Here is a 27,345-nt window from a genome sequence, read left to right as displayed (position 1 = left end):
CCACCTAACCTCTGTTATTTTGTACTCTATATAACCTCTACTGTCTTCTACTGACTTTTAACTTTTCACCTCTGTCTCTCCAATTTGACTTATATGCCCAAAACCTAGCATAGTTCCCGGGATATATCTAAAAGCTAAGGATACACTAATAAAATGAACTAAATTAGTTATGCGGGGAAGGGGGGGCCCTCGGAAGATGAGGCTGGGTGTCTCCATCCTCAGGCTCTTTCCCAGTTCAGCTATGGATGTTCATGGTGAGCTCTGCTCAAGTATATACCTACCTACTCAGGACCTCTTCTGTTCACCATTAATCCCTCCAATCGGAACTTCTCTGATGACTCCCACTTGACTCTGACTTCCCCAGAACTCCAAGACCCTTCCACTCATATTAGAGCTTGCAATATTTTCACTCACCTTGTTTCTGAACATGACTTGCTATGTCTCCATCAGACACAGAAGCTTCCTGAGGGCAGACATTGGACCTTCATCCTCTGACTCACTCTGACATTCTAAGCACACCCTTACCATAATTTGCCTTGCAAATACAAGTGCTTAGGAGACAGGAAGGAGAGAGATGAGCGGCCTTGATCTTGTGATCTTGTGCCGGAGTTCCCTATGGGTTACCCCATCAGGCTGAGGCAGCCCCCGTAGGGGTTCAGCTGCATGAAGGACATCCCCTCTCTTCCACCTCAAGCCGGGGATCTGGTAACATCCTGCGTTGTACCTTCTGCACCAGCCTTTTCTTCACAGTCCACTTTAGAGCCAGCCTTGACCTACCACTCAGGATGGCTGACCATCAACCTAGCCCTCGTCAGAGCTGGAGAGGGCCGGGCAAACGTCACTGGAATGAAAGATGCTGCCGTTCAACACCCGGCCCGGACATTCCCACTCCAGCTTATCTGTGTTATTTGTCTGATTACCTGTCTCTCTTTTCCATTACACTGGGAGCTCTGAGAGATCTGACTCTGTCCTGCTTTTCATCTCTAAGATCCCAGCCTCAGAAGAACAGCACATTATAAGGTTTAATTAGCATTCGTTCAAGGAATAAGTATGTAACCAGCCTTAGGCCCCTCTTTCTTTCTCCCTTCCTCCTCGAGGCCCAAAAGACTGAGGACTGAACTTCCCTGCCTCTCCCTTTCTGGCTTCCTGAGAATTTCTTTCTCTAACGACTCAGAGATGATCCTCGCACCCCATCTCTTGCATGGTTTTGGAGGAGAGTGGTGCCAGAGGAAGGGAACAAAATGCAACACCAGAGTGATGGGAGTCTTGGAACCCTGTCCCTCAGTCACTGCAGAAACAGGCCCCTCCTCTGCTCCTCCCTGTCTCAGATATCCAAAACCAGAACACAAGCCCCAGACATCAGCTCCCTCCTCAATGTGCCCTGAGAGAACCAGCCCTGCAAGCCAGCCCCTCGGCCCACAGGGAGCGCTCCGGGAGCTGGCTCCTCTTCTGTGTGCCTCGGTGTATCTCTGTGTAGCCTCTGTGAGGTCTAACAAGGCATGTGGGGTGAGATTCATTTCAGAAAACCAGGAAATATATACACTGTTATCAGAATCCCTCACTTAACCTGAGCCCAAATCAAGCATTTCAACAGCATAACCTTAATCCAATCAGCTCTGGAGGAGGTGGGCTCCAGGTGATGCCTCCTCCTGGACCAGGAAATGTCAGGGGAAGCTTCCCGCCCCACCCCCACTCATGGTGGGAGGGGGCGCAGAAGGGCAATAGAGGACAGCCAGGCTCCCGGCCGCATGCCCCCTTGCCAGGCACTGCCTGAGTCCCATTCAGAGATGTGGCACATGAGCTGGAGCCTGGGGGAGAAGGGACAGGATCCGTCCACGATGCACTCTTAACCTCCAATTTAAGCCTCAGGGTGTTTAGCTGCGGTCCCCAAGACAGCAGCTGGGCTGCCACTCCCGTTTCATGAGGCAAACACAATTTGTGTGGCCAAGGGTAAATGTCTCTTTCCTCATTTATATTATTTTCATTCTCTCTCTCTCTCTACACTCATGCATACATACACGCACACTCATACACACATACCTTCAGCCAGAATCCAAAGACAAGAGGGAGAAATTATTCCCTCAGAAGTGCCGGCTCAGACAAAAGGTAGAAAGTACTAGATGTGTGTAGAAGTCCCCCCTCCTACCCCCAACTCATCTCCTTCGATTCTTCCTGCAATGCAATTCCGCCAGGTCCACTCATCCCCAATCAGAGGCAGGAAAGGTCCCTGCCCTCCTTCTTCTCCCTGGCTCCCCCACCCCTCCAGCTAACACAGCCCCTATCTCCAGGGGCTTCCTCTTTCCACACACATTGTCCCTGGGTTTCTTCCACTTAAGTCTCAAGTTTGGCGGGTTCTGAATTTGCCAGTCTCTGGTCCCATACAAACACTCCAACTCCCACCCTGCGGTTTGCCCTTGCTGCAGATGAGATTAAGGCCCAGGAGGGCTCAACACAGTTCCAAGAGTAGATAAGACACACCAGGCTCTCATCCCAGGGAGACAGACAGGCAGAAAAGGGACACTGTCATCCACTCATCCAGGCCGAGGAAGGAGGCATCTCTAACACACACACACACACACACACACACACACACACACACACAGCCAAATGCCAAGAAGGAATCAGGGGCAGAACCTGGCTCCGGCGGGCAGGAGAGGGGCTGCCATGGGGACCAGAGTCTAGGTGATTCAGCACTCGGCCCACTCCCAGCCCAGCCCATTGGCCACACTCAAGACAGCTCCTGATGCCAAAGTGCTGACTTAGGGGCTGAGGAAGAACCCTTTCTAAAATCTGAAATTCTCCAGCCCTCCAGTGGGGCTCCTCATCCAGGCCTTTGCATCCCAGGGCTTGGAACAAGTCTAGGAAGAGGTTACTCAGCCATTCCTCAGCCCCTACCTCTTCCTCATCCTAGTTTCTCTGTGCTTAGCACTCCTTCCCCCCGTCCATCTAGGAAACCAACCTCAACAGCCAGGGGAAGAGGAGCATAAGAGAAGCCTGCTAAGCCCATCATCCTTTGCCCCCAAACCATGAAAAGGATGAAACATGCAGAAGGGGGTTGTAGGTGGCAACGGCAAGCACACTGGGCCTTCAGAGCCTGAGGCCTTCCCAGGCAGGAAAGGAGGGCACGGTGGCAGCTGATGGGGTTCTTGAGAGGGACTATAAGGCAGCTGGGAAGGGACTGGGACAGGGTGTGCAGGAGAGGACTGCGAGGGAACTGATGAAGGGACGGGCACGAGGAGTGATGGGGGTATGAGGCCGGGACCCCAGCGGGGCAAGGTGAGGAGAGGGGCTGACGTGCAGGGCAGAATAAACAGAAGGAATAGGGGTCATACAAAGTGGGGTGTGGAGGGAAACAGAGGTATTGGCGCAGGGCCTGTGGAAGAGGCAGGGTCAGAAGGAAAGGGGGAAGAGGCGAGGACGCAGGAAGGGGGAGGGGATGCGGCCAATGCGATGGAAATGATGTGGGGTGTGCAGGGGGTCGGGAGCTCGGGAATGGGGGTGAAGATATGGACGGAACAGGATGATTCACGGCAGGTGTGGAGAGAAAGGACGGGATGTGGATGGAGGGGGATGGGGACAGGTCGGGGATGAAGACGGAAAGGGGAGGGAGGGAAAAGGGGGTATCGTTTAATGGGTTTCCACGACCCCCGTTGCGCCCCCACTCCCATCTCTCCAGTGTCCGGCATCACCTACCTCCAAGGGCTCGGGCTCTGGCCCTGGGCGCAGTCCGTGCTGTCTGCTGCCGGGGCCGCCACTTCCTCCGCGTCCCCTGCAGCGCCTCTCGCCGCCAGCCGCCGCATTAGGGCAGAGACCAGCCCGTGCGCGCCCCCGGGCGGCGGCGCGCCCCGACACCCTGCGTGCGCGTCCCCGCGCCACTCCCTTCGCGCGCGGAACGGGGACCAGGACGCTGAAGGAGGAGGAAGGAGGGATGCTCCGCGCGGCCCCGCCCGGCGCGTCGGGATCGGTTCGCAGAACCTGGGCGGGAAAAGCCTCTTCTTTCTCTTCTCACCGACCCAAGGGCCACTCTGCGGACCAGCTTTGAAAACGACCATAATTAGCGCCCAGTTCAGTTCGCTGAGCGCCTACTACGTGCCAAGCGCACAGGAGGAAATATGCTGAAGCCCCAGCATGTAGCTTGTTTGTCCCGTATATGCTCCTCCACCTTCAATCAGTGACTTCTTGGGGGCAGAAATTTGCCTTTCTAAAGAGACCTGCTATAGTCGACCCTCCAGGAATGTTTGTTGATTGAAGAGTTGTTGGATTCTGAAATGGGGATATAAGAACGATTCCAATACTCGCTGGGGGTGGAGTGGTCTTCAAAATATGGGAAGTTTCATCTGCACTAAGGGGACTCAGGCCTCGTCCCATATTAAGTTAGTTGGAAGAAATCCAGGCCTGGGAGACCAGAGATCTAAGTGCTAGTTCTGGCTTGCTCTGTGACTAACCTCCGACATTAGCAAGACACTTCTCTGGGCCTCAGTTTCCTCAACTGAACACTGAAAGTTGATTGGATGATCCCTTCTGGTCTCTTCTAACTCAGACATGAAGAACGCATTAGGCCCTGGGTAAGTGCACAGGCAGAGGTCCTAGCTCACTTACAACCTGAAACAGTGGGACGATCTAGATTGTGGCAGAATCTTAGGCTTGGAAGAGCATTTGGAAGTCCAGCTCCCTGTCCCAAACCATAGCTCCCTCAGGAGCTCTCCTCTGAGGTCCCATTCAAGGCCATGTTAGGCCACCTTCTCTGTACACACACGGCTTCTGCCCTGGCACCACTTTCTCTGAGCTGAACCTGCCCACCTGCCTCTCTGTCTCCCCTGAAGTCTGAAGGCTCTGGGAAAGCAGGAATGCATCTCGTTCCCCATGATCTCCCCAGTCCTAGCATATAGTAGGTGCTCAATAAATACTTGCTGAAGAAATGAATGACTAATAACGATAGATAAAATCATTAAAGTAACTGACAAAATGTTCCATTCTTCAATTAGATGCTTTGAAACCAACAATGGCAACTATTGGGCAAGGACTATGACATGTGAAAGGGAGAAAGGTGAATGGAAATGGCAGGACCCAAAAACATAGCTGCCCACAGGTGTCAGAGATTCTGGGCAAAAGTTTTTACAGGGGCCCTGTCTATACAAACAATTTGATTTCACTCAAAATCTTGTCTCACCATCATTCTGCCAGACCAATTGCACACAATCCTGTGAATGAAACAGCATGGTGAACGAAATAGAGCACCCTCCTGGAGCTGGGCCTGACCACAAGGCCCTGGGATGACCTTGTAGCAGCCAGTGCTGGAGCTTCAGGGAGTGTCTTGTCAACGCCACTAGAGAGAGACAGGAGGGAGCGTAGAAGGTTGGAAAATTCTCTGAAGGCCGGAATCTGGAAACTGGGAGCCCTGCCCAGATGGCACCACTGGCTCCTGCCAGCCCCAGGCACTGGGGGACACTTAGAAAACTTAGGAGACAGGTGCTTCAAAACATCAGGGCTCCTCAGGCTTGGACCCTGGGCAGGTACCACCTTATTCTCCTTATTGGAAATGTGCAGCTGTGGCTGCTGGCTCCATTGGATAAGAAATTTTTTTTCATTTTCTAAGCACCTCCAGTACCTCAGCCACTGAGTTTCTTGAATATATCATTTACTTGCTTTTTACAGCACGAGGAGGTAGATCTCATAGGCAGCATTCAGGGTGTCCATGCCATCAGTTCTAGAGGCAGCCTGCTGGGGTTCAAGTCCCACCTCGACCACCTCAGATCTGAGTGAAGTTGGGCAATTTACTTATTTTCCTTTTATTTCCTTGAAAAAGTATCACTCAAGCTTTATAAGTACATGGTTGAATCGGAGCCAAATCATTCTATAAGATTTCTCATAAAATACATTTCCCTCATGCTTTCCCCTGCCCAGAAGTCACCACTTTCAACTCTTTTGAGTTGTTTTTTTGGCTACTTATCTCCATATCTCTAAATAATATGCCATATTGCTACTTCTTGCTTCTGGTTCGGGCATTATCTCTTGATTTTATCGTGTGAAAGACTCTTTCACCTTGTGTGTCTTCTTCGGAGAACTGTCTTTTCATGTCCTCTGCCCATTGTTTTCAACGGCTAAGAAAACTGAGACCTCGAGGTCTAGAATTCAGTGATTGAAACTGAACTGGAATTCAAGTGTAAAGAAATTAAGTCTGGGCCCGAGGCGAGTGCAGAGCCCCGGGCGGGGGGCACTAAGGGTACAGAGGCAGGTGGTTGCTTGGCCTCCCTGTCCCCAGCTGCTGGCCTCTCCTGATCAGGGGAGGGGCACCACCTGCTGGTGAGGGACTCGGGACGTGCAGCCTCAGCCTGTGCAGGCTGGTCTACAATCTTGTCAGGAAAGGACTCAGTGCTAATGGCACTTTTGTCAAAGCGTTTGCTTTTTTCTTTCCAGACATTGATCTAGCCTTCCTACTTTCTTTTCTTCCCTGAGTTTGTCCTTCTAGCTGGCATGAACTCTGCTGACCCTGGACTTGAGACCCCACTCACTGTGTCCTCTGTTGTGACAAATGGTAGGTCACTGGTGATTTTTATATTCCCTAGCACCTTAGGATTACCAACCAAATTGCGCAAGCCCTGCCTTAATCCAGGCTCCAGCCCAGAGGAAGCCCCCCAGGCACTCAGTCTCGGGTGCTTGCAGAGGACAATGGGCATGTACAGGGATGGTAGAAGCTGAGGGACAAGGCTGGGCCCCCAGTGTCTGTTATACCCTCCAAGCCAACCTCCTCCACATGGTCCCCAGAAGGTGTGGGGAAACATGTAGTTTATACATTTTTGGTGGAGGTTTAAAGCTTTGACTTGATAAAGTCTTTTGGGAGAGCAATTTGGCAGTACCATCAAGTCTTTAAATGTGCCCTTTGATCCATTGATGCCACCTCTGAGAATCCAGCCTGCAGACGCACTAGCATGAGTCACAAAGATGTCTGTGCACAAGGACATCTGCTGTAGCCCATATAGAGGACAATGATCAAATACGTTGTGGTAATCTGTGCACTAGAGAAGTATAGAAGTGCTTGGTTTTTAAAAACAAGCAAGGGAGTGAACGAGACCCTCCCCAGCGGGAATACTGGCATTTTGAAAACCCTTGTCAAAGAGCTTTTTCTTTCTAACACATTTGTGTGAATAGTCTTGAGAGGGATCGCACACCGCTAACCACAAAAGCATCCATGCTAGCATAATTGAATGGTTAAACCATATTAAGTAATCTCTCTTCCTGAAACCACTCGCTCACTTCATCTTTGTGGGGTACAGTACTCCTATTTTAAGACTCAATTTGGATATATCCTGAGGCAAAAAAAAATCTTCCCCGCTGCCACACCCACTGTCTCATCTGGGTAGGCGCACGTGGCAGATGCTCCCCTCAGCACTCAGCACTCTGTGTTCCTTCCTAGGCACGGTTCCCCAGCTAGACCGGAAGTCTCCTGAGAGGAGGGAATCCTGTGTCCACAGAGCCTAGCACAGTACATTGCTCACCGCCAAAGCTCCATAAATATTTGTCAAAGAGATGAATGAGTGTGTGAATAAAAGCAGAGCTGTTATGAAGGTAGACCATGCCTTCTAATGACGGTCGCCCCTTCCCACTCATGGCTATTTAAATTTAAATTAACTAAAATTATAAATTCAGTTCTCCGGTCACATCAGCCACATTTTAAGTGCTCAAGAGCCGCATGTGATTGGTGGCTACTGTCTAGGATAACATAGACTGAAGAACATTTCCATCATGGCAGGAAGTTTTATTGAACAGCACTGGGATCCATCAAGACTGGTGCCACATGGAGCTGTGCAGTGCCCGACATGCACAATAGTCCAGGGCGGGCCTATGTGAAAGAATTTCCTCTGTGTATGTGATGCTGTGTTCACTGCTGGTCAGAGAATTACATGGATGTCTCTAGTCTAAGACAGGCACGAGAACACCTAAAAGCACACTGTGAAGAACACTCCCTTGGTGAATAAATGCAGGCCAAATAAAGTAAACAGGTATTGTCAAGTACAGAAAGGATGAACAGACCAAAGGAAGGAAATAAAAAGAGGTTTCATTCTCCTTATAGCCTGAAAACTGATGCCTTTGGCTTCTTGTAGTTGAAATGCACATGACTTCGCTGGAATTATGTTAGACAGAAATAATCATGCTGATTGTCGAAATACAGCTAAAGGAAATATGGTTTTCAGGTAGCAACCACAGACAATCTTGAACATGGCAGCCACTGGTTTTACAGGTACTGTAAGATTTACAATGGTCTTTCCTGTTGTTTTCCATAAACCATTGAAATGTCCTATCCACTGCAACATTTCAGCCTCCAAATTATCTTTCTGTCATTGCCTCTTGTGCAGAGCAAATGTGTAAATATCCATTGACCATGTGTCTTGGTTTTCTGTCAGGAAAATTCATCTTGTGGGTCTTTTCCATCTCTGCCAAAGGAACTGTAAATCCAACTGGTTAAGGACACCTCCTTTTGCACTGGACAAGACCTACCAGGCTGGGTCAAAGCAAAGAAGGCATCACCTGCACTTTGCAGCAAGCCGGGGGCCCTGTACTCAGACCCTGGCTCCACTGTTTCTGCCCTTTCTCACCCCCCACCCCCAGCACAATTCCCTGTAGCTGCCAGGATGAGCACAAGCTGGGAGTCAGGAGGTAGCAGCTGAGAGCCCAGCCTGTGGGCCTGGTCACCTCTCATCAAATTATCTTATTAATGGTGATTTATTAGCACAGAACCCCTGGGAGGACGTGTCTGTTTTAAATAAGTGTCTATACTTCATGTCTGTGAATTTTACACTTGAACTCAGTGGCAGCACCCAGGTCCAAAATGGGTGCCCCTCCTGCTTTTCACTTTCTCTGGGTGGGTGGACCCAGGAAAGTGGATCTGACTGGGCAGAAGGGATGGTGTGTGCTTCTAAATACAAGCAGATTCGTCACAGGTTCATGAGTGTTTGTGCAGGCATCCTTTTAAGGGTCCTCTAAGAGTTCATTTACAACAGTTTGTCTATGAAATAACAATGCCTTTATAACAATAGCCTTAATAATTAAACCTTGCTCCCTTTCAGGCTTCAAATGGACTAACTCCTTTGGTTCTGAAGTGTTAAGAGCTAGGAGAAATGCTATCTTCTCGCGAGGGAGTTCCTGGTTTGTAGTGAGTCCTCATTGCAACTGGGGCTGAAAGAAGTGGAGCCACACCCTCTCGGACACAAGAGAGCATGTTAAATGAACTGATAAACCGCCATGATTTAGGGTTATTCAAAGCAGCTGAGAAGTTTTCGTGGCCCGTGATCTCATCCTGCTTCATAGGGACCGAGTGCTGTGTGACCAGGTAGATCCTACCTGCAGTGGTGTGAGCAGGGGAGGGGGAGTCAAGGCAGAGAAGAACCCCCCAGATAGAGCTTTTTCTTTCACTAACACTCAGCTTTAAAACTTCCAAGAATGAACAAGAGCTTCTTACCTCGCTTCTTCCTGCCTGGGGAGGACCTTCCCTTGGACAGGCATCTGACCACTGCCTGCACGCGTTTGTGGGCAGGAGGAGAATGAGTCTATGTGCTGGTTGATATTTAACAGCTGATTCATTGGGGGGGGGGGGCGGGAAGAGAAGCCCTGATGCGTAGGGTTTTCCAATTTCGTTAAAGTCCTACACCATGGTCAGTGCCAACGTGAGGTCATTGATTGTGGAGTTGGGAAGAGATGCACAGTAGCTCACCATTACATAATATTTCCACCATACCAATACAATTGACATAAATAGCATCAAGATAGCAGTAAAAATGTGGTAGAATAGTTAGGAAGTAAGTTTTAGATTATGTCTTACTTTCGTTTTTAATATAACTATATAATTGTAAGCTTATATAATTTAACTTAATAATGGTTATTTCACAACCAGCTTGCAAAGTTCCTAAAAACTCCGCGATCGGCTCTTGTGAGCTGACGCGGGCTGCTTCCAGCCTGCTGGTGCCCTGCAGCCACTCAGTCACCCATTCTAGTCCCTGTCGTTGCCATTTTCAGCTTAGAATTTCTGTTTCGCGGCCCCACAACAACCTCAGCGAGGTCGGTGTGCTAAACTTGTTTTAAAGGAGTGAACACCAGGTGCAGGAGACACTGGTGATAACTCACACACCTCCACGTTAGTGGTGGGTGCTCCCGCCCCCAGCTGCAGTGACAGCACAAGGCTCCACCTGTGTCCTTCTCCGGAGGCCCGCTCTGGCTAACAGGAGCAGCCTCTCCCTGACACGACTGCCGCTTACAGTGACCAATGATGACCCATGCAGCATGCAAAGCCTAGCCCTTTGCTTCAGGGAGGACTGTGCTGTGGAGTGAGTTATAACCAGAGCATCTGTGGGCCAGGCCCAGGTTATTTACCTGAGACACAGCCAGGCTTGGCAACTTCCTCCTCATCCTGCTTCCCACCCTTGCTTTGTCTGAGAGTGCCACCCCCCGTCCCCCCCCGCCACCCTCAGCGAGTCATGTTCCTCCAATCCCTGCCTGGGGCTCTGCTTCTAGAAAACTTGACCAAAGACCGGGAATGTCAGAGGGGCTTCCTGATATCCCGTAGTGATATCAGGTCTTCCGATTTCCAAGGACGTGCTCTTGACATCATCCCACAGCTGTTGCTTCTGCTCAAGACTCTTTAGTTAACAGAAAATGAACCTAAAGCACAAATGCCAAGCGCTAGGTTTTCAAGCCCGGCCTTCCTTTCCAGCCCTGATTCTAGGATGCCCCCTACTCACACCCTTGACTTCAACCAGAGCAGACTGCCTTCTGTTCCTCGAGCCTGCCCTGGGTTTCTTGTCTCCATGCTTCTGATTCTGTCGTTTCTTCTTCAGAACAAATAAATTTTATGTAGTATGTGCCCACTGCATTGAAGGCATTGTGCTCTAGAATAGCAGCCTTCAGAATGGGAGTGATCTGTCCTTGTAAAAGCAGAAGACTTTCCGAGAAGTACGTGCACAAGAGTAGTTTTAAGGAAACTGGTTCCTAAGTCCTCAGCTTCCACATCTGTGCTTTTCTAAAATTGTCTGCCTGCATTTAAAAGAGACCTTTTCCCACTTATTAAAGAAAGGATAATCCTTCATTTTACTATGGCGTATTATCTTAGGATGTAAAAAATAGATGTTTCAGAATATTGGTTTTGAAGAAGGCTCCTTCAATGACTAGTCAAGATATGTTTACCCTTAGGTCAGGGGTCCCCAATCCTGGGCCATAGACCGGTACCAGTCAGGAGGTGAGTGGCAGGTGAGCGAGCGAAGCTTCATCTGTATTTGCAGCCGCTCCCCAGCCTCAGCTCCGCCTCAGATCGTCAGGCATTAGATTCTCATAAGGGCACTGATCTCTGGTGCCAAAAGGGCTAGGGACCACCGCCTTAGGGTTGTTCGGGATCAGTAAGGGACTATGATGGAAACCCATAGTCAGACAGGTGGCCTGGGCTTTGGTGCCAGCCAAAGGGATTTCAGATTTGGTGCAGGAGGAAATGGGGCCAATTGGCAGCAAATGCACAGCTACATGGCTTTTAGTGGGAGCTGCACTGGGACCAAATTTTCCGTACCTCCACGCTTTACAAATGGGGTCATCAGTGCTGTACCGAGGGCTCCAGAACATGACTTAGCTTTAGGGATCATCGGTGTTGCTCAGATTTGATGAGGACAATGACGGGATAGGAGGAATACAGCCATGAAGCATAAGTAATTTTATATTTTTTAATATTAAAGTAATAATAGCTACCACAGTAAGTAGTGCTTACTGTGTGCCTGTCCCTGGTTTAAGAACTTGATGTCTATTAAATATCTTGAATCATCACATCATGGCCATGAAGAAACCAAGGCAGAAAACAGAGGCAAAGTACCTTGCCTGAGGTCTCCAGCTGGCAAACTGAACCCATACAGTATGGCTCCAGAGTGTGTGGCCTAACGCAAAACTAGATGTCTTCCAGAAAATGCAGATTTATTCTAAAGTAGAAAGCAATGTTTGATGACTGTTTAAGCTAAAATTTAGGTTTTTAGCTTTCCGTGACCTGCTTCCCTTCTCAGTGGAGGGGAAGCGAGGTGGGGACTTGGTCGCTCTGCTGTGGCCTTTGTGTAGTTGGTGGAAAGACTTTTCCGTCCTTCTGGCCTCTATTTACTGTTCTGGGTGAAGAGAAGATGGTGCAAGTGGAGGAAGGATTGAGGATATTGTGAGAAGAGATGAGGACAGACACTAATCCTAGGAATGCCACCGTGTATTCATGAAGTTAATTGTCTTCTGTCTTCCAGATCATTAGAGATATTGGGAGGGGCCAGGTGGAGGCACCTGCTGGAGTCAGGAGGGTAACGACACATATCTTGCCACCTGGGCTGTTGTTATTTTGGAGAAACCCTCCACCAATGAGAGTGCTGTGTCTGCACCGTGCAGGGATTAGCAGAGCTGAACCACAGGAGGGGACGTAGGGGCAGGACACCCCCTTGAGTGATGGATGGGAGCAGAGATCACAACAAAAGCAGAGACTATGGCCAAGGTTGAATTACCCTCATGAAAAGAAGAGGATTATGTGAAAAAGTGAAAGGAAGAGAGCATTTTTCTATGTTATAGCTGTTGTGGCTGCCAGCCCCCGAAAGACACACGGACCACCAGAACTTAGTGACATTATTTAGCCAGCCGAATCTGCCATGGGTATGCAGACCCCAAATCAAGCAGCCCTGAAATGTAGAGGTACAGGGTTTTTAAGCCCAAAATCTCATTCTTCATTCTGTCTAAATACAAAGGGCTATCTTTCGTCTATTCACTACCTGTCAACTTACAGGTCAGGTGCATAAGCAGGGTTACAGAAGCAGAAAGCTTGTTTAGAATGTTATGTTCCTATGGGTAACAGCCTATGTTTTTATGGACATAGCCAGGTTCCAATGGGCATAGCCAAGCAGTAATTTTCCTGCAAGTAATAAATTTCTAGCAGTCATTTTTCAGCCATTACATAGCCAATTAAAAATATAAAGAAATAGGGATGGGGAACTCATAAAAGCATGAATGAATGTGTTCCCCTGCCCTAAATATTATTTTTTTAATGAAGACCATTTTTTAGAGAAAGTTTTAGGTTCAAAATTGAGGGGAAGGTACAGAGATTTTTCGTATCCCCCCACCCTTTCACACCCACAGCCTCCCCCAGTATGAGCACCCTCGCCAGACGGCACATCGGTTACAATTACAGCAGATGCACCCACACCGGCACACCATCCTCACCCAAAGCCCACTGTTTACATCAGGGTCACTCTTGCCGTTGTATGTTCTGTGGGTTTAGACAAGTGTGTAATGCCATGTGCCCATCATCATAGTACCGTACAGAGTAGGTTCACTGCCCTAAAAATCCTCCGTAATCCACCTATTCACCCCACTCACCACCCAACCCCTGGCAACCACTGGTCTTTTTGCTGTGTCAATAGTTCTGCCTTTTCCAGAATGTCATATAACCAGAATCACACAGTATGTAGCCTTCGCAGATTGGCTTCTTTCTCTTAGTATTATGCATTTAATATTCTTCTATGTCTTTTCATGAATTGATAGCTCATTTCTTTTTAGTGTTGAATAATATTCCATTCCCTGGATGTATCACAGTTGATTTATCCATTTACCTACTAAAGGACATCTTGGTGGCTTCAGGTTTTGGCAATTATAAATAAGGCTGCTATAATATCTATGTGCAAGTTTTTGTGTGGGTATAAGTTTTCAACTCCTTTGGATAAATACCAAGAAGCACGATTGCAGGATCATATGATTAGAGTGTATTTAGTTTTACAAGAAACCACTGAACTGACTTCCAAAGTGGCTGTACCATCTTGCATTTTCACCATCAGTTAGTGAGAGTCCCCCTGCTCCACATCCCTGCCAGCATTTGACGTCCGGTGGTTTGGTATCAGTGTTCTGGGTTCTGGCCATGCTAACAGGTGTGTAGTGGTATCCCATTGTTGTTTTAATATACATTTGTCTGCTGACATGATTGGAGCATTATGTAGTATTTTTCACACTTTCTTGAAATTTTCTTTTCCTTTGCTAGTAATAAAAGAAAATATTTCTTTTCTAAGGAAAGTGGAGACATAGGAAATAAACAAATATTTTTACTCCTGTCCAGAACTCTCTGTGTCCTCTCTGAAAATGCTTTTTCCCCCTTAAGTTTTGAGATCACTCCGCAGTTTGTAAAGCACTTATAGACACCATAGGTTATAGGTGGTCTTTCCAAGGAAAACTGGAGAGCTGAAGCCTGGAGAAGGGAAGTGGCTCCGAGGTCTCACTGGGACCATGTGGCTTCTCTACTGGGTGGGGTTTGGGACAAGTCGTTTATATAAGATCTTATGAAGTCACTGCTAGTAATTGTGTCCAAATCGCATTCCTAACTCCAAAACTGGACTTGGGACTGGGAAGTGACCCAGAAGCCAGAGGGGGAGGGTGACACATGGGAATGGAACTTCTGACTGGGTGTCGATGGGAAGCTCAGGGAGTCGCACTGGCTCCCATGCCTATGGCCCTGGCCTTGTAGAAGAAGAGAGACTGGCAGCTGCAGCACACTGGTCTTCAGAGGGCGTTCAACTGGCCATGGAAGCACCTGAGATGAGGGACACGTGGAAGAGGGAGATGGTACAGAGGGCTTGGCACGCAGGGTCCATTTGGAGTCTGACATGGAGGAAGCTGCGACCACATGATCCCCAAGACCACCTGCAGGTTCAGTGGTTGACTAGAAGGACTCACAGAACTGAGAAACACTGTTATACTCATTGTTACAGTGAAAGGAAATGTTAAAATCAGCAAAGGAAATAGACACATGGGGCAGGGTCCAGGAGAAACCAGGAGCCAACTTCTGGTTGCGCTCTCCCAGTGGGGACATGAACAGAGCTCACTTTCCCCAGCAATGATGTGTAGCAACACGTACAGAGTATTGCCAGCCAGGGGAGCTCACCCAAGGCCTTGATGTCTAGTCGTGTAGGTATGGCTGACTGCCCATATCATTGACTTGGGTGTGCAGTGCCTCCAGAGGTCAAGTGATACTGTGTGGCCCAAGGTCCCCACAACATACCACATTATTAGCATAGACCATTGAGTGTGGCCCAAAGCCTCCGGTAAAGGGAGACACTCTTATCAGGCAGGATAGTCCGAAGGCTTAGAGGTTAGCTCTCAGGAGCTGGGCAAGGGCCAAATCTTTCCTTGGGCAAGGTTAATACTTTACTACACAGGAACCAGCCCAAGCCACTACGATAACCAGGACCAGAGGGGTTCCTCATCTCTCTTCCCTGTGGACCTTCAATCCTTTGTGCTATGTCCTGCCTACAGATGGAACCTTTCTAGAATCTGGTCATGTTCAGCCTCAGGAACCAAACCAGACCTTACTAGGGAGAGACTTAGGTTTCAACTCAGCAACCGGGCAGCCTTGCTCCTGCACCCCAGTCCCTGCCTTCATCCCAAGCAGGTACCTGGATTCCTATGCTGCCTCCATCAACTGAGCTCTTATCTTGGCAGCTTCTCAGACTGAGGCTATGGTTGCTTTGCCTGTGCCATACTCTGGGACTCCAGCCCTACCCTGAGCACCCCGCCTGGAGCTTGGATCTTGCTGCCCACCTCTTGGCCTAGACACTATATATCCTCACCTGGGATTTCCCAGCTGTTAGAATTGCTCTCTGCTGTCATACCCTGACGTGACTCAGGCACTGGCTACTGGACAGAGCCTCAGCACCTATAGCAGGGACTGCCTCGTCTTTGTGGATTGGTACAGTCTTGTCCTTTTTGGCCATCACTGTCAAAACTGGTCATACCATATCCCAAGTTATGTCATGATGCTCTGGAAGTTTTCCCAGCTGAGCCTGGCCCACCACTCTGCAAACAAGGGAGGTTCAAAGGACCATAGCCTGAAATGCTGAAGCTTTTGCATTTGTACCTCAGTGGTCATTCAGAGGTTCCTTAGGGGGAGTTCTGGCTTCACTGTGACCTTGAACTTAAAATCTCCAGGATTTTACTAAACCAAAAGGACTTAAAGGAAATACAAGTGTATAATCCCTTATCAGAAGCCCTTGGGAGAATAAAAGCCCTTAGGCCAGATGCATTTCAGAATTCAGAATAGTTCCGATTTTAGGAAGATAATTTGGCACAGACACTGTGTCATGTAACAACCCCAGTGAGGCCTAGGGCAGCACTCTGTAAATCAACACTTTAATACTTCTGTAGTGAAATGTATGAATATTTACACTGAGATGAATCAAGCTATAATTCATAGCCTTATGTCAGTTCAGGTCAGATTTGGCTACCAAATAATTTCAGGTTAAATGAGGTTGCTATCACATAAATTATGAAAAAATTCTGTTCATAGAACTTTTTGAGCAGGTGTTTTCCAGGTATTCTTTATATACTTCGTAAGCATCTTAAGAGCAGGAATTGTATCTTGTCTTTTTACGCCTAATGCCTACCCCAATTCCTGGCACACACTAGACACTTAATAAACGCTGCATGAACAGGTGCATTGTTCTTTGGTTTACCAGGTTATAGGTAACACAAGGGCAAGCAAACCCTTCCTGGAATGAGCCATGAGCAATTCCTGTCGGCCATCAGGAAAAAGCTGTGCAGGGTTTCCAAGTTTACCCTCAACTCTCCGCGAAGTCTCAACAAGACAAAATATTTTATTCCCCTCCTCTGAGAAGCAAATGGGAGGCAAGAGGAGGACACGGACAGAGAGGTCACGGAGGGTCTGTGGGGACCCAGCGGAGCATGTAGGAAAGAGCACTGGCGAGCTGGGAGACCTGGGCACTGCACACAGGCTTATCATCCCCGGGTGTGTGGCCATGGTTACATCTGGGCCTCAGTTTCCTCACCTGCTGGAAAAATAACCCCAAACTTGTCAATCATTATCATCACCTGAAGAGCTTTTGAAATATGGATTCTGGTTTTATAGGTCTGGGGTGGAGTGCAGAAATCTGTACTTTTTAAAAGTTCACTGCTATAATAACGATACCACAAAAAAAGGAGTTGGGAGAGGAAAGAAAAGAGAGCTTTACAGGAGTAAAATTTCTGTTTCTCTCTCTCTCTCTCTCTCTCTCTCTCTCTCTCTCTCTCTCTTTTTATAATTAAGCTAGTATAAATATGAAGCTGATTCTGGTGGGTTAAGATGTTTATAGTAGGGCCTATAACAACCACTAAAACAATAACAAAAAAATAGTAAAAACGTCTTAAAAAATTAAAATGCTACGCTAGAAAGATTCACTTGATGCGAAAGAAAGCAGTAAAGGAACAGAGACATATATGAGACATGAGACATATAAAAAACAAATAGTAAAATGCAAATATAAATCCAACTAGATAAATAAAACATTAAATGTGACTAGATCAAACAATCCAAAGATAGAGATTGCAGAATAGATTAAAAAATGATCCAACTATATTCTGTCTACAGAAGATACATTTTATCTTGAAACACAAATAGATTGAAAGCAGAATGGAAAAAGGTATATCATGCAAACAGCAGCCACAAGAAAGCTAGAATGGCTATACTGACTGATATAGATATAATAAGCTTTAAAACAAACAAAAAAAATGTTACTAGAGATAGCGGAACATTTCATAGTGACAAAAGAGTCAATCCATCAGAAAGATATAACAATTATAAACATATATGCAGCTAATGACAGAGCACCAAAATCCGTGAAGCAAAAATTGAAGGAAATGGAAAAACAGACAATTCAACAATAATATTTGAAGACTTCAATACACCAGTTTCAAAAATAGATGGAAAAACTAGACAGAAGGTCAACTAGGAAATAGAACATTAACAACACTATAAACCAACTGGACCTAACAGAAATCTACGGGATGCTCTACCCAGCAACATAATACACATTCTCCTCAAGCGCACATGGAACACTCCCCAGGATAGACCATATGCTAGTCCATAAAACAAGCCTCAGTTGCACTTGTGGGCATTTGTGTCAGAGAAATGAAAACTTATGTTACACAAAAACCTGTATGTGAACGTTCATAGCAGCTTTCTTTGTAATAGCCAAAAACTTGAAAGAGCCCAGATGTTCTTTAATAAGTAAATGACTAAACTGTATTTTTATCATAATTATTAAAAGTATTATTATTATTAAAAACTTGAAAATCTCACCACCCAGAGACAACTTCAGCTACCAGTCTGGCGAACATCCCACCAACATCCCACGAGCACACACATCCCAAACAAAAATAGGTATTTGTACATCGCCAGCAATTCCCTACCCTTTTCCTGCCTGGCAATAATTCTCAAAGGAAAGCTGTATCTCCCAGAGCATCATGGCACAGCTTCCTGGGGTGAAGAGTTAGGAAAGGCTGTGTGATTTGAAAAACTCCCCAGGTGACTCTGAATTACTTCCTTCTTCAGGGATGCATTGCACCTTTACCCACTACCTATAGAATCCCTGGCCGCTTTGCACAAATGGGGTCATTGCATGCATGCTATTTTGTAAATTGCTTTTTACATTCTATATCATATATCTAATGGCTACACAGTATATATACTTTTTGCTATGGTGGCAGAGTTTTAGAACTAATTTTATATTGATATTCTTTAGATTTTTTAAATTAAAAAATATAAGATTTTGTGATGAAGATATTTGTGTATATAATTAGCACTTTATAGTGAATTCCCACTAGTGGAATTTCTGGATCAGTGAGTTTGAACATTTAAAAATTTAAAAATATAATAAAACACTTTCTAGGAAGATTGAACAGATTTATGTTCCTATCAAGGCTCATTCAACAAATATTTCATCAGACATTGTTTAGTCATAAGAGCACCCGCTACATCTTTGAACCTTTAAAAGTAACTTCCAAAGATCTTTAGTAAAATGCTGCCTCTAGGCTTCAGACCTCAGGTGAGGAGGCTAATATTCATTTACCCCTTGGGTTAAAGTACCAGCCGAGAGCCTCCCTTGTCCCATTTGCTTTTGACAAAGAAAGCCATTTGCTTCTCTTTGCTGCCTCCTTGTGGTGAAAAGGGAGAAGTTCTTTACTGGAGGACCTGAAAAGGAGCCGCTGACATTCCCTGACTTCTGGGGCATAAAGGAGCCTGTGGTCAGAGGCTCATAATTTGTCCTAAGTGGATTAGGCCCACAAAGAGTGAGACCTCTCTGGGGTTCAGTGCCAAGGGAGTGCTAGGACAGAGTCCAGAGGATGCCTTGGAGTGATGGCAGGAGACCTGAATTCTAGATCCTGATCTGTCTCTGACTTGGTATTGGGCAAGTTTGTTCTCTTTCTCCTCTGTTTCCTCTCATTGAAATGAGGGATCAGCCTAGGTCGGTATTTTGTAAACTATAGGTGGTGACCCATGAATGAGCTTTGAGTTCTATTTATTAATTTTATCTTTTTAATGGAAAGAACAGGCTAGAAAAAATGGAAATGTCAAAATGCATTGGGCACAGTAAGGGTATTACTTCCTGAACCTTCTCTACATGGGCTGTCCTTGGTCAATGTGGTTCGAAGGCTTCTGCTCAAGAGATCTGGGGTCCTCCCAGCTGGAGCTTTCAGTTCTACTGAGACTATTCAGGTGAGAAGGCTCCACCTTTGGAGGGAGCCTGGATGCTGTGCGGACATGGTCTTTGCTCTTTCCCTCCTCCTTCGGCTGTTCTAAGATGCAGAAGGCCTTGCTCTGATGCAGATGACTGGTAAGAGTTTCCCATGGGGCCCCAAAGCAAAAACAACACACTGTAGCTCTGGAGTCAGAATTCCCTTAAAGCAGCTCCCTCTCATGGGTGCCCAGTATGGAGCTCACAATACAGGTGCACATGTCACTGGCAAGGGCATTGGGTACAGCCAAAGTGCCAGGTAAGGACTTGTTTGCCCTGCTCATCACTGCCTTCTAGGAACTAGAGGGCAGTGAGAACCCACGTATCTGGCAAGCAGGGAGCAGCATGGCCAGAGGCCCTGGACACTCTGACCTGGCTCCCTCTCCCCACCTCCGGGTTCCAGAATGCTGGAGGGGGAGAGGGAGATTGTTTAACTTGCCCAGGACCCTCTAATCCTGCTGTTCAGCTACTGGTCCTGCGGTATGATAAAGCTCTCAGGTAGTCGCAGAGGACAGGATCCGCCACGAGAGGGCAGCAGAACACTGATGTTGGAAGTGTGGGTCCGGCTTCACGGTGGAAACAAGAAGAAAGGGGTCTCAGAGACCAGGGCGCAAAGGGCTTGCAGAGGAAGAGCCCAATTGATTGCTCTCTTCTAAAGGGCTCAGGAAGGGGAGCAGCTCTGATTTCAAGCTCAGTGTCCGCCAGGGGTGTGCTGGAACTGAGCTTCTACAGGCTCATCAGAGCCAATGGGTAAATTTTCAAAATATTTGCAAGTCAGTTGTTAAAAGCATCCACAGTTACAAACTTAACAATGAAACAAGTTACATTAAAAATAAAAGGAATAAGCACTAAAAACTCATCACTTTTTACTATACTATAATCTATTATCTGTGTTCTTGAGGTTATTTACTCTTGCTCTATCTCTGTGTTGGTACTGCTATATAAAATTGTGCTACTACTGCATAGTGACATTGTACTGCTAGCGTGAAATCAGTCACGGTGGGAGAATTGACGCTATGGAAATTAGCAAACGCTACAAATCAGAGCAGCTTCTTTTTTGGGGGAGCCCATTATTAAACAGTTACCAGCAAATCACTGTGGCCTGCCTGCTGTGTCCTTCTCTCCAGTTCTGGGATCTCTTCCCCCACCCCAACCTGTCAGTCTGAAAGAGTCCTCTTCAGAGGCAGGGAGATGCAAGACATGGCTTTGACCTTTACCACTGAGGAAATTAATGACCTTACCTGGACAAGCAAACATGGAAGAACCTCCAACAGACTGGCATGCACAAGAAGAGGGCTGGGGCAGGACAGCTCGCTTTGCCGTCATACGCCCCATCACCAACAACCCTGCCGAATGGGGAGCAGGTGAGGAGGGAATGTTCAGCCTAAAGAAAAGACACACGAAAGAAAACTGTTTAGCAAGCATTTGAAGGGCTGATATGTGAGTGATGGTCCATCTAGATCGGGGATATAAAACTAGGGCCGAGAAATACAAATTTGACATAATATGGAGTAAAATCTCAACTGGAGCCTTGTGAAAATGTAATGAGATGCCTTATGACTGCTACTTCCTCCCAATGGGTGGGATGCATAAAAGAGAGTTTAAGAATCATACAAGAAGTCAACTAAACTCTTGCTGCTCAAAATATGGTTCATGGACCAGCAGCATAGTAGCATCTAGGAACTTGTTAGAAATGCAGGATCTCAGGTTCCACCTAGAATCAGGACCTTCATCTTAACAAGATCCCCATATAACTTGTAAGCACATGATAGCTTCAGAAGCATTCAACTACCCCTTACACGTCTTTGAGGAGGTTACTTATCACATTATTTTTTATAGGGGCACATTTATGATAACAATCTATACTTTGGGGGAACTGGCTGATAAATTATTCATAAATTCATTATCATAAATTCATAAATTATTGTGTAAGACTACTTACACAATAAAAAGAATGAGATAACTTTCATATACTGGTAAGGATGAGATCCAAGCTACATTGTTACAAGAGAAAAAGCAAAATCATTTTTATAATCAAAATTTGTACTAGATCATCAATCGAATATTTAAAAATAAAATGGAAACTCTAAAAGTATCAGAAGAAAATGTGAGAGCATAGCTTTATAATCTTAAAGTGTGCAAGATCTGAGTATGTCCCAAACTTAGAAGCTATAAAAGAAAAACTGATAAGCTCACGCATATTAAAAAGTACATGTTTTTATGACAAAACACATTATAAAAAGGTAAAAGCACAAGTGAAAGATAGGGAATTTTATCTGAAACATCATAAACAGGAGGTTACTTTAATAAATAAGGAGTTCCTATGAATCAATAAGAAAAGACAATTTTATTTTTTAAGTGAACAAAGGCTTTAAACATTTCACAGGAAATGAAATGCAAATAAAGACCTTTTAAATATGTGAAAGGATGCTCAACTTAACTCATGAAGAATGTAAATTAGAACAATGATAAGAAACCACTTTCACTTAGATTGGCAAAGACCAAATAAATTTAACACTGTGGTGAGAAGAAAACTGTTACTTTCATACAGTAGCACCTCTATGAAGAACTATTGATAATATCTGTCAAGTTTAAAGTTTACATGCTCACTGACCTAGCTATTCCTATGGATACGCATGTATAAAATGACATATAGTCAAGAATATTATTTAAACACCAGTTACAGTAGCAAAAGTTGGAAATAATCTAATTGTGCATCAATACAGATCTAGTTTAATTAACTTGTCACATGCATGCAATGTAATATCATGCAGCTATCAAAAGTAGTAAGGCAACTCTATAGGAACTGAAATGGAATAATTACCTATGTATCTCCAATTTGAAAAAGACATAGGACATTATTTGTAGTATGTTGCCATTTGTGTTGAAATATTGGCTTTTATATTCGTAGAGATCTCTGGGATAATAACACAAATGACAAGTGACAGTGGGATCTGAGAAGAGAACTGTGGACCAAGAGTCAGGGTAGAAGGGAGCTTAGCTTTTCAATCAATAACCCTTTTAAACGGTTTACAGTTTTCAGAACCAAGCAAAATGGCATAGATACTAGAAGCTTTATTCATCCCTCTTGTGACAAAATCAAAATTATGACAGACACACAGAGCAAACAGCAAGGGGAGTCACCTGGGATCTAGAGGAACAAGTCCTAAAACTGAAGAGAGAAATGAGAAATCACCCTGCAATGGGAAGAGGTAGGACGGGGCAAGAACGTGAGGCTGCCCAGTCCCCAGCGGCTGGGTGGGGCAGAGGCTAGGGCAGAGGCTAGGGCAGCGGCGGCAGCAGCTGCAGACACCTCTTAAAGGGGCCGTGTCCGCGAGTGGACTTTGGCGATGGCGGACCTGCTCGCTCTGAGCACCAGAGCCGGTTGGACTGCATAGGGGCACCAAGAACTTACAGGAGGACACTGAGTTGTCAGAGTGAGGGCTCCAGTGAGGCTCTCTCCCAGGCATAAGTGCTGGCGGTATCCATTGTTCCTCCGTTGAACTCGCCCCCATCCCAGTGCGCAGACTCAGCACTGCCATAGCTGTGACGTCATCAAACTGGGTAACAGAGGTTGCTCCGCCCAGATGATTCCCTGAAACTCCGCCTCCCCCAACTCGCAGCCCCACCCAAGCCACATCCAGGTGTGTCTTCCAAGAGTCCTGTGTCATTTGATGAACAGCACCAAGACTCACACTGGTGGCAGCTGACCTCGGTTTCTGGTGTGGTTTCTTGAGGCAACTATAAGCATAGCATCTGTGGATTGCTTGCTGAATCAACAGATGGCCCCGGAGGGGCACAGGCTGGGGCTAAACTTGGCATGCAGCTGAACCCCTCTCAGGATTGTGCCACTGGACACCTACTACACAAAGCCATGCTAATAAGACTGGGAGACTTAGGAGCTTTGCTTAGTACATAGAAACAGACACGGAAAGGCAGACAAAATGGGGAGACAAAGAAGCAGAAACCATTTGAGACAATAGGACAGAGATCCAGAAATAATGGAGTCAAGCAATCTAACAGATGCAGAGTTTAAAACACTGGATATAACGATGCTCAGTGAACTTTGAGGAAGTGTAGATAAATTCAGTGAGAACTTTAACAGAGATAAAAAAAACATAAAAACAGAAATGGAAATTATGAAAAGGAACCAGTCAGAAATGTAGAGTATATTAGAGGGAATCAACAGAGTGGATAAAGAGGATTGAACCACCAGTATAGAAGATGGAGAAGCCAAGGACTCTCAATCAGAATGGCAAGAAAAAAGAAGCCAAGACTATAATATAGTTTAAGAATCCTATGGGACACTATTAAATGTAAGAATATCCATGTCATAGGGGTACCTGAAGGAAAACAAGACGTTGAAGAGCTATTTGAAGAAATAATGATGGAAAACTTTCCTAAGCAGATGAAGGAAATAGACATACAATCCCAGGAAGCTTAGAGAGTCCTAACAAAAAGGAACCCAAAGATGCCCACACCAAGAGACATCATAATTAAAATGCCAAAGTTTAAATACAAAGAGAGAATCTTAAAAGTAGTAAGAGAAAAGCAGTTAGTCACCTACAGGGGAGCACCAATAAGACCGGCAGCTGATTTCTCAAAAGAAATCATGCAGGACAGAAAGGCTTGGCACAAAATATTCGACGTGATAAAAACCCAGGGTCTACAACCAAGAATACTTTATCCAGCAAAGCTATCATTTAGAGTTGAAGGATAGATAAAGAGCTTTCCAGACAAAAATAAGCTAAAGAAATTTATCAACACCAAGCCAGTATTACAGGGAATGTTGGAGGGACTTCTTTAAGAAGAAAAAACATGTATCAAAAACAGGAATAAAGAATGGTAATAACTACATATTTACTAACAAGTAGCTCAAATGGGAAAGAATTAAGTGCTCCAGCCAATTAAGTGCTTCAGCCGATAGTGTGGTTGAATGGATAAGAAAATAAGACCCCTACGCAGCCTACAAGAGACTCACTTCAGATTAAAAGACACGCACAGACTAAAAGGAAGGGGATGGAAAAAGATATTGCTTTGATGGACCTAGAGGGTATTGAATTAAGTCGGATAAGAAAAGACAAATACCACATTATTTCACGTAGACGTGGGATCTAAAGAACAAAATAACAACAACAACAACAACAACAACAACAGAAACAAACTTACAGATACAGAGAATATTTTGCGGGATACTAGATGGGAGGGGGTTTGGGGGGATGATGAAAAAGGGCAAAGAGATGAAGAGGTACAAATGGATTGTTGTGAAATAGATGTAGAGAGAAAGAGTGTAGCATAAGGAACATAGTCAACGATGTCATAAAAAGTATGAAAGGGGAAAAGGGGGGTACTGGATTTAGTGGGGTGACCACTTCGTGAGTTATATAGATCTCTAATCACTATGCTGTATGACTGAAACTAATATATTATTGTATGCCAAGTATAATTGAAAAGAAAAACTCATTGAATTGTACAATGTAAATATGAGCAATTAATGATCTATTATACTTCCATAAAGCTAAGAAAAAAACTGACAGTTTTAAAATGCTTTAATTTTAACCTTTTAAGGAATTAATGTGCAGGGAGAAAGGTCTTCACGATCCAGGCCAAGCGCCCCATTACCATCCAGACTGCAGTGGGAGGAGTGTCCTTGAGTCTGCCCTGTTATCCCACTCCTCTGTCCCTAATTAAATGCTCTCTTTTCTTCAAGGCCCACCCACGCCTCTGACGCTGGTAAGCTGCCCTGGGAGCTCCTAGGAGGTGGGGGCCTGGGCTCCACTCATTTCTGTGCCCTTCTCAGTGCCAAGAGCAGAGTGGGTGCTCCAGAAAGATGTCTGGAGTTCTCAGGTGATGGATGGCCCTTCACCATAGAATAACACCCCTGTCGTCTTTCCTGGTCACCTAGCTGATACTGGCACTTGGTCCTGGGTGAACAGAGGCATGGTCACTTTCTGTGCTGCAAGGACTGTGGTCCTTTCCTGCTGTGGAAATAGCAAAGCAGCAGAGAGGGCAGCCCCCAGCTGGCCTCATCTGCACGTGCTCAGAACCCTGCGCCTTCTCCCGCCGTGCAGGCTGCTGAGTCTCACCACCCCCCACCCACCCCGCCCGGAAAACATGTGCGCATGCGGGCAGGTCTCTGTTCCCTCTGACTGCGCCTGAACACCCCTGCCCCCGTTTGCAACCATTAACACGCATGTACTGAGGCTTACAGTTCTTCCGTGAATTTCACAGACTCAGGAGAGCTGCTACCACATATTTCTGAAGTGCCTGTCATGTGTCGGTGGGCACTCTGATTTCGAAGACAGAGAAACGACACAGGGTCTGCTCTCGAGGAGTTTACAGTCTTTGGGGGGGAAACAGTCACATGACCAAAATTAATAGAATGTTGTTAGCACAGTAAATAGGGAGATTCTCGGGGTGTTATGAGAACACAGAGGAGGGGGTTCCCTGGTCTTGGGGGTGAGTGGAATGAGGGACAATTTCTTGGAGGAGGATGTTCTATAGCCCAGACTTAATGATAAATGAGAGTCTGGGGCACCCAGCTTAGCTTTCACAGCTGGTCGTCTTTTTCAGCCTTGATTCTCTTTATCACCCTTCTTTGCCCCTTTTTCCTTTAGCAGAGGAGCTGTTTGAGTTGGAAAAGGAAACTGAATTTGCCAAAGGCACAAATGGAATGAAATCAGGTGCTGGTAGAGTTGCTGTGTAGTCTAAGGCCTTGCTGGGGGAGGCCGTGGCTCAGGGCGCAGGGTTGGCCAAGGGGTGGACGTGAAACTCTGGACAGTTCAATCTCGCCTTGTTGAGAGTCCAGCTAGACATCATCTTACTCCCTTCCAGAGGGCACACTCCTCCCCAAGTCAAGCTTCACCCCTGTGGACACTCCTGGGAAAGGCTTTCTGGGCAGGCCTGGGCGCAAGCGGATACTCTCTTGCCCCCTCTCTCACTCCTTTGCCCGCCACGCCTCATCACCCCTTACAGTTCAGAGGATGATATACCATCTGTCCCTGGATGTTCAGAAGACTGATCACATTGAGGGCAATGGCTGCCCAGCGACAGGATGAACTGATCCCATGTGTGCACAAGCTTTTGGCTACACCATATTACATTGAGATACTTGCATTTTCTGAAGCGTGGGCTAAGTGCTGGGGATGTGATGGGGTGACTTTACCTGGAAATCTTTTGTAGGTTAGAGGCAGTCATCCAGGACTTCCTCCCTGGGCTCAGTTCTGGAGGAAATTGCCTGCCAGTGAAAGTGGGAGTAAGACCTTTCTGCTCTCCGTTCTCAAAGGTCTCAGCCTCAGGGCAGCCAGGTGAGGAGCATTTCAGGTCCTCTGATTATTCATCTTCAGGCTGGGTCCTGCAGAGCCAGGGAGGGGCTTCTTGAGTAAATGCCTCCAAAGGCCGATTGATTCTCAATGTCCAGAGCCCAAGGGCAGCTACCAGCCTACTGCCCATTCAAGTTCAGACACTCAGGCTGCTGCAGTGAAGGGCAGGCTTCCAGAACATTCAGAGAGGCCAAGAGGCTCCTCCCTGGTGCTCACATTCACTGCTGTTTGTCCAGGACCCCTCCCCGGATAAAAGGCTTCATGTGCATGAAATTCCCATCTGAAGCGTCGGGAATCCTACAAACTGACTGCACTAGCTACATGTCATAAATATTTATGCTCCTGCTGACATGTGTCAGGGTGTGTGTGTGCATGCAGGGGCGGGCCTGCTGACGGTCACAGAGAAGGCAGATTGCAGGTCAGGGAAAGGAAGAGTGTTCTAACCCCGGACGCTGTCTGAGGCTCTGACATGTGGTGAA

The 27,345-nt window shown here is 46.4% G+C and overlaps 1 protein-coding gene across 23 annotated transcripts in view; it reads right to left on the bottom strand.

Moving 5' to 3' along the window:
* The window catches only part of NFASC (neurofascin), a 171,058-nt gene extending 167,270 nt beyond the window's left edge, over positions 1–3,788 (bottom strand). For 21 of the 23 annotated variants that reach the window (XR_001596332.2, XR_004955089.1, XM_016140324.2 and 18 more), the window contains exon 1: positions 3,694–3,788. The gene's annotated coding sequence lies outside the window, so the exon portion shown is untranslated. The remainder of the gene's footprint in view (positions 1–3,693) is intronic. The other 2 variants (XM_016140332.2, XM_016140378.2) reach the window with 2 other exon arrangements.
* Positions 3,789–27,345: the final 23,557 nt, after the last annotated feature.

Source organism: Rousettus aegyptiacus, unplaced genomic scaffold (assembly GCF_014176215.1).
Source record: "Rousettus aegyptiacus isolate mRouAeg1 unplaced genomic scaffold, mRouAeg1.p scaffold_m13_p_17, whole genome shotgun sequence".
NCBI lineage: Eukaryota > Metazoa > Chordata > Mammalia > Chiroptera > Pteropodidae > Rousettus > Rousettus aegyptiacus.
Note: the sequence above shows the minus strand (reverse complement) of the source record. Positions and strands in the feature narration are given on the sequence as shown.